This window comes from Jatropha curcas, chromosome 3 (genome assembly GCF_041381405.1).
Source record: "Jatropha curcas cultivar XTBG-Jc1 chromosome 3, XTBG_Jcur_1.0, whole genome shotgun sequence".
In the NCBI taxonomy this organism is placed as follows: domain Eukaryota; kingdom Viridiplantae; phylum Streptophyta; class Magnoliopsida; order Malpighiales; family Euphorbiaceae; genus Jatropha; species Jatropha curcas.
This window is the reverse complement of record NC_143153.1, coordinates 12,037,217-12,044,986: the sequence shown is the minus strand read 5'-3', so window position 1 is coordinate 12,044,986 and position 7,770 is coordinate 12,037,217.

Genomic DNA, 7,770 nt, shown 5'->3' with positions numbered 1-7,770 from the left:
TCAGGTGGCTAGATTCACTTTGTTGCTGCTGTTTGCTTCGACCTTCTGGTCCAACAGGAAGGAGAAGTTTAATCCTTCCATCTTGAAGAGTTTGGAGAATCTAACCCATCTGGTAGAGTACGACTGGGCTGGCGCTATTCTGAGCCGCATGTATGATGACATGTGTGATCTGAGTCGGGGCCACTGTAAACTCAGCGGGACCTACTACTTCTGGGAGGTAATGTAAAGAACATTCTTCCTTTCTGTGTTTTTTCTGCTTATCTTGATTTTTTATCGATTCTTGTTTCTTCTTTTCTATAGACTTAGGCATTTGAGTACTTTCCTTACACTCGGCCGGAGCTGATTCGTGCTGATCTTGGATTAGGGCTGGTACCTTTGGCTTGGAGATGGTACCGATCAAACCTTCATACTGTTCGGCGCAAAAAATCGCTGAGGGATCTGAGGGCCTTTTTTGATACTTTCTCTCTGGAGCAGGTATGTGCTCAGTAATTCTTGCATATGCTAAATAAAAAGGATTTATTAACATATTTACATCTTTCATAGGTTGAGGTGGGGCCGATGACTGCCCGTCTACAGAGTTGGATTCAGGCCGACCCCCACTTCCAACGGTCGGATGCCTTGTCTCGGCGGAGGGTTGTCTTGTCGCACCCTGTCCTGCGGCGATATTTCTTGGGCGAGAGAGTAGACCTTCAGATAAGAGGCTACCGTTCTGTCCCTTATTCCCCTCCCGAGGACATACAAGCGGGCAAGCAGATGACGCTCATCGCTGCTCATACTGAGGGCATTCCACATGTGGAGTTCATCCTGGAGGGAGATTATGATGAGTTCTGCAGAATCGCTTTGATACAGCCCATTGGATCTCGGCTTGATAGTTTTCAGAGATCGGCACCTTCCCAGCCGCTTGGCACCCATTCTTCTCGGGCTTCGGGTCCCTTGAGTAGGACTCCAAGGAGGAGCCTATGACCGATCCCACTTCTTCCACTCCGGTCGAGGGTTCATCTCAGGCCGGGCCTAGCCGCTCGGCAGGTCCTTCTAGGGCTCCCCGGGCTATTTCGGAGGCTACCGGGCCGCTTCACCCAGGCCTGGCCAATCTACGTCTTCCATACAGCATTCCCTACTATCCTCCTGACGGCACTCTAGCTTTTCGGGAGGTCTCCCTGGAGAGTGTGGATCGCCTGGATCTTCCTCCCGAGGACATTACTGAGGTAAAGACTGATAAATCTCTCACAAAAAGGATTCATAAGAGATTTGATATTGACTTGTATTTTTCTTTGTATGATTTCTAAGTTCCTGTCGGATTGGTCAGTCAGATGATGGAGCTGATTCTCGGGATGCAGCAAGAACTAACTTCATCCTGGACTCTGAGGGCCTTTGAAGATCAGAGGAGGAGGAGGCCCCGTCGCTGATAGTTGCTAGATTTTTCCTGTTTTTCTTTCTTTACTGTATTTCTGTACTGAACTTTAACTGTACCTGCACTTGGTTAGTACTGAAAATCGTATATGTATGCATGATTATCAAATTTGAAAGAAAAAAAAGGATTTCATTTTGGCCCATGAAATAGAATTTTATATGTACTGAAAAAATATATATAATATATTTTTTTTTTGGCGGTGGCCGCCGCCTCGGGGCGCGTTCTTCTTATAAAAATACTGTTTTTGTCTTTTTTTTTTCAGATTTCATTCATTCTTTCTCGAAATTCGCGCCAGAAAAGCAGTTTTCAACCCGTTTCTTCTCTTTTCTCTCTTTTCTTCCTTCTTTTCTTTTCAAAAAACATGAACCCTTTTCATAACCATAGCATGCACAGCTGGACTAGGAGTCTCTCTAAAGTCGAAAAGATCAACTTGGGGAGGTACGGTCTTTCTCCTATCATTACTCTTAGGGGGGTAGTAGTTGACTGGGATTTTTTACGGGCCTGCGTTAGACTTTGGGACCCGGAGGCCCACGTTTTCCGGTTCGGGGCCATGATGGAGGAGATGTACCCTCTTTTTGAGGAATTCTGTGCTATTATAAGGTGCGACCCCAATGCCCCTTTACTCAAGCATAGGTCAAAATTGGGTATGTTCGATCGTTTGAAAGCCTATTCCAGTTCAGCCGACCACAAGCTAAGGCCATGATTGTTGGTGACCAGAAAGCAATTCTATTGCCCCTGATCGATGAATTTTCAGAGGTCCATTCAGACGACCCAGACCGGATGAGGCTGAGAATGTGAGCCTTGGTTTTCTGCTTATTGGCTGGTTTCTTGTTCAACCAGGACCCAGGCTTTGGGGATTTGCGCCTCTGCCCCATGGTTCGGCAGATGGAGGATATGGGTTGCATTGGCGACATTGTGCTAGCAGAGACTATCAGGAGCCTTGACAGAGCTGCTTTAGGCTTCGATGACTGGACGGTCTCTCCGATTATTCTCCAGGTATTTCTCCTTTTCCTCTTCCTTTTTTTTCTTCTTTCTTTTGGTTCGTTCCTTTGTAATAGAAAGGATCCATTACTCAGATTTGGTTAAAGGACCACCTCCAAGTGGTTGCTGTTCCTACTCTCTTGCCCTGTAGCCCCACTCAGTATCGTATGCGGAGGATCTTGATCACACACCCATCTACTGATGCATGGACTTCATGGCTGATTGAGTTGGGTCCAAATGAGGTACTTGTGAACCCCTTCCCCGAATGTCATAGGCATGTGATGCATATGACAAGAGAAAGAAATGCACGTGAGTGTGTGAGTCGCCACCTTGTTTAATTATTTCAGGGTAAACTAGGAAAAAACCCTAAATGACTCCAATTTTAATTAACCTAGTTACTAGATTAATTATCCCAATGTGTAAGGCATGGTATGCAAACCCGAGATGGATCCCGAGACTATGTCATGCTGATGAACTAACCGATAAATGAATGCTTTGCAAGGTGAATGATGGATTAATGAAATGTTTAAGTGATTTCGATGATTTCGACTTGCCACCTGGGGTGAAATCCCGAACGTGCCTACGTACTTCCGTTTGAATGGAAGATCAAAGTCAACGTAGTTCGATAGGCCTTTTTAAAAGGGCTTTGAAGGTGTATGCTTAATGCATGAGTGTGTATGCTTTGTGCATGAGTGTGTATGCTTTGTGCATAAGTGTGTATGCTTTGTGCATAAGTGTGTATGCTTTGTGCATAAGTGTGTATGCTTTGTGCATTAGTGTGTATGCTTTGTGCATAAGTATGTTTAGGCATTTTTCCAAAGGATCGATTGATTCGATTAGGCGTTCATCGCCAAATGTGTTGGTTTCAATGGCTTTTAGCCAAAATGATTTTGATTTAGGCAATTGTTGCCAAAAATGTTGATTTTAAGGCATTTGTGCCAAAAATGGTTGTCGGGCGATTTGTCGCCAAAATCGTTGATTTTAAGGCTCTTAGCCAAAATGGTTGATTTAGGCAATCTGTTTGCCAAAATGATGTGATTGGGCGATTGTCGCCAAAATGATTGATTTTAAGGCTTTTAGCCAAAATGTGTTGATTTAGGCAATCTGTTTGCCAAAAGTGTTGATTGGGCGATTGTCGCCAAAATGATTGATTTTAAGGCCTTTGGCCAAAAAGTGTTGATTTAAGCAATTCGTTTGCTAAAATGTGTAATTTAGGCGATTGTCGTCAAAATGGTTGATTTTAGGGCCTTTGGCCGAAATGAGTTGATTTAGGCAATTTTTGCCAAAAGTTGATGTGATTTAGGCGATTGTCGCCAAAATGATTGATTTTAAGGCCTTTGGCCAAAAAGTATTGATTTAAGCAATTCGTTTGCTAAAATGTATAATTTAGGCGATTGTCGCCAAAATGGTTGATTTTAGAGCTTTGGCCGAAAATCGGTTCATTTTAAGGCATTTTGCCAAAAATGTCGATTTTACGCGATTTTGTCGCTAAAATGGTTGATTTTAGGCCTTTGGCCGAAAATCGGTTCATTTTAAGGCATTTTGCCAGAAATGTCGATTTTACGGCTTTGAGCCGAAAATGGTTGATTTTAAAGGCATTTTGCCAAAAATGTCGATTTTACGCGATTTGTCGCTAAAATGGTTAATCTTATTTATAAGCAATTTGTTTGCTTAAAAATCGATTAAATCATAGACAATTTGTTGTCGAATTGATTGATTAAATGTAGGCAATTTGTTGCCAAAACGTGATTGATTAAGGCTTTTAGCCACAATTATTGATTAATTGAACTTAAGCCAGATTTGTTCGAAATAAGGCAATTGAACCGTAGTTATTAATTAACTAGGCTCTTTGGCCAATATTGTCGGATTTAAGCTTAACTGCCACGATTATTAATTAATCAGGCGTTAAGCTTAATCATTTTTTTTTATCAAAGCAGTTTATTTGCTAAAATAATGACATGAATGCATTTATGCAATTATAGAATTGTTAGGAGTAGAAGAGAAATATGCATGAAGTGCTGAAATTAAATAGGCAGAGTTTTGTTTACATACCTGATTTAATCGGCGGCCACTTCTTAATTCCAGTTTTAAGCTCCTCGCTTGGGGAATATTAATTAATTTTAATTTATTTGATTTTAGTGTCCAAATATCACAACAAAATATAATAAAAATTAAATTAAAATGCAAAAAAACGGTAAAAGAATCGCAAAGAGCGCGGGGGGAGAAAGATTGTCCGTCAACACAGACAGAGGTGTCAACATTGGACTGAAAATGGCCTATTTATAGGCATTTTCGGACCAAGGGCGGCAGGTGCCGTCGGGCTCGGCGGCAGCTGCCGCCGATGTTGGCTGCAGGTGCCGCCGGGGCGGCCGGGTCTTACACTTCAGAGAGGTTTTCGGGAGTTTCGGGTCTCAGAAAAATATTCCGGGACCTGTTCCGCGATCCTCGCGACATTCCGGACGTTTTAAGTACCATATTGGCATACTTCCAGTAAATGTCCAAAATGGCTTCTGGTCCGGCCGGACTGTTTGCACAGTTGCTGCAGAAAAGTCAAAGTTACTGTAGAAAAGTCAAACTAATTGCCATGGCACTGTTGCAGGCCGGACTGTTTGCAGTCTGGGAAAACTGGCTTTTTGAGCCTCAAAATTTGAGTATTCACAGTACTGTGGTACATTTCCTGGTATGACATCATCCGCTTTATCCAGGTTAGCTTCCGCCATACTCGGGTTTACCTTTTAGGCCTTACATACTGTACTTGGTACTGCGCTTCGCGCGTTTTGAGGCAGATGGGGATAAATTAGACTGTTCCGATTATGGATGACATTTTAGCTGATTCATCCATCACTCCAGGTGTTACCCGAGCCGTCCTTAGGGCTTGGGTTAGAGATCATCACATGGTTGGGCCTTTACCTAATCCTGCCAGTGTTCAGACTTCTCCTGAGTATCGGACCTGGTTCATTACCATTGTCTGGCCGATTGAGAGGCCGAGGAGGACCGCACTGCTGAGTTGACTCAAAGGTTGGGTTCAGGCTGACGCTGATGATGAGGTTGGGACTGATGAGGAGATTATGTTGGCTCCTCGGACAGGCGGGGTTGGAGAGAGTTTAGCAGCTAGGGATGACTCGGAGGATGTTGCCCCACGGAGGCGACGGGACACCTAGACTCTTATAGGCTTTTTGGACTTTTATTGTTTTTCCCTTATTTTGACTTTTTATTTGGGACTTGGACTTTGGATTTTGGATGTATGTTTTTTTTTTTTGGCTTTGGACTTGGACTTAGACTTCATTATTTATTTATTTTTCTTGGACTCTTTTGCTTTCTGCTGACTTTATTGCTTTAATTGGGAATGTCATTTAAGCTTTCCAAGCATTTTCCAACTTTATTTATTTAAGCTCTAATTTTTGCCTAAGCCGCCCTTTCGGGTTTTGAACTTAGCGAACTACCCATTTTTGTCTAAGCCGCCCTTTTCGGGTTTTCAACTTAGCGGGCCCCGACTTTTGCCTAAGCCGCCCTTTCGGGTTTTCGACTTAGCGAGTTTTTTTTTTTTCACTTCTTTCTTCCTTTTTTTTTATTTGGCAAAGAAGAATGAATTATGAAATGATTTTTTTCGTTTAATGTTTAGACCGCGCCCAATGAGAGCTGCCTACATATCTCCGATACATAATTTCTTTTTTCCGAGGAGAATCAGGTCTAATGTAGCTCTTTTTACATTATGCAATGCTTATTATACAAAATATCTTTTTAACTGATCTAAATTACATGGATTCGTGAATTGCAAACCATCCAAATCAGTCAAAATGACGGCTCCGCCAGACAATATTTTCTTCAACACATAGGGTCCAGCCCAATGAGGATGAAACTTCCCACGCGGGTCTACGATTGGCTGTCTAATTTCCTTCAGGACCAAACAACCTTCTTCTAGTTTTCGGTCTTTGACCTTCTTATTAAAATGTCGTGCCATTCTTCTCTGGTAAACTTGAGTTTGGTGGATCGCTTGCAATCATTTTTCGTCCATACCCAAGAGTTGCAAATGATAATTCTTAGCCCAATCTGCTTCGCCGATCTGGCCTTCCTGGATAATCCTCGCCAACTGAACTTCCAGCTCAATAGGCAACACTGCTTCCATACCATACACTAAGGAATACGGAGTTGCTCTGGTGGGCGTTCTGATTGAAGTCCTATATCCCCATAGGGCATTCGATAACTGTTCATGCCAAGCTTTGTGCTTTTTAACTGTCTTCTGCAAAATGGCTTTTATAGCCTTATTTGCAGCCTCTACAGCCCCATTTGTTTGTGGCCGATAGGGTGAAGACTTGTGGTGCTGAATCTTCTTTTGCTTCAGCAGGTCAGAAAATTCACTTTGAAAGTGGGACCCATTATCAGTGATGATTTCAAATGGCGTTCCGTACCGACAAAGGATGTTAGTACGAACGAATTGTGCTGCCTTCTCGGCATTCAAAACCGAATAAGAGACTGCCTCGATCCACTTAGTGAAATAATCTACAGCAACCAGGATGAATTGATGACCATTGGAAGCCTTTGGGTGGATTTTTTTGATCACGTCTATGCCCCAAGTTGCGAAAGGCCATGGTGAAGCAATAGGATTCAAATTGACCGGAGGCCGTCTTTGCAGCTTAGCAAAAATTTGATACTCATGGCACTTTTGCGCGTGCCTCATGCAATCTGCATTCATGGTTGACCAGTAATAACCCAGGTTCACGATTTTCCGAGCCAAGGCTATCCCGTGCATGTGTGGACCAGACTCCCCATTATGTAAGGAATCCAGATGGTTTGAGCTTCTCCCTCATCAACGCACCTTAGGTGCAGGCCATTCCAACTCCTTTTATACAGAACCCCCCCAGTAAGGAAATATCCGGATGCTAACTGTCTCAATGTCCATTGATCAGTCTTGGTGGATCCCTCCGGGTAGGCTTCATTCTGAAGATAGTTCTGTATATCCCAATACCAGGGCTTGTCATCCACCAAATTCATGATATGTGCCGGCTGTTTCTGTAGCCGAACTGTCAGAGGTCGAATGACTTGGTCTCCCTCTACATTAACCATGGAGGCCAAAGTAGCCAGAGCATCAGCAAACTGATTTTTGGCTCGCGGCAAGTAGTGGAAGGATAAATCCTCAAATTGCTGAGCCAATTCGTCCAAGCGTTGTAGGTAAGGAACCAAATGCTCTTCCTTAATTTTCCATTTTCTCAAAGCTTGGGAGACTATTAAATTGGAATCGCTGAAAACCTTGAGGACCTTTATTTCCTTTTCCAGGGTTGCTTCTAACCCCTTTATGCAAGCTTCATACTCGGCTTCATTGTTGGTGCAGTCGAAATCTAATTTGACTGCGATTGGGACGTATTCTCCACAAGGAGTTT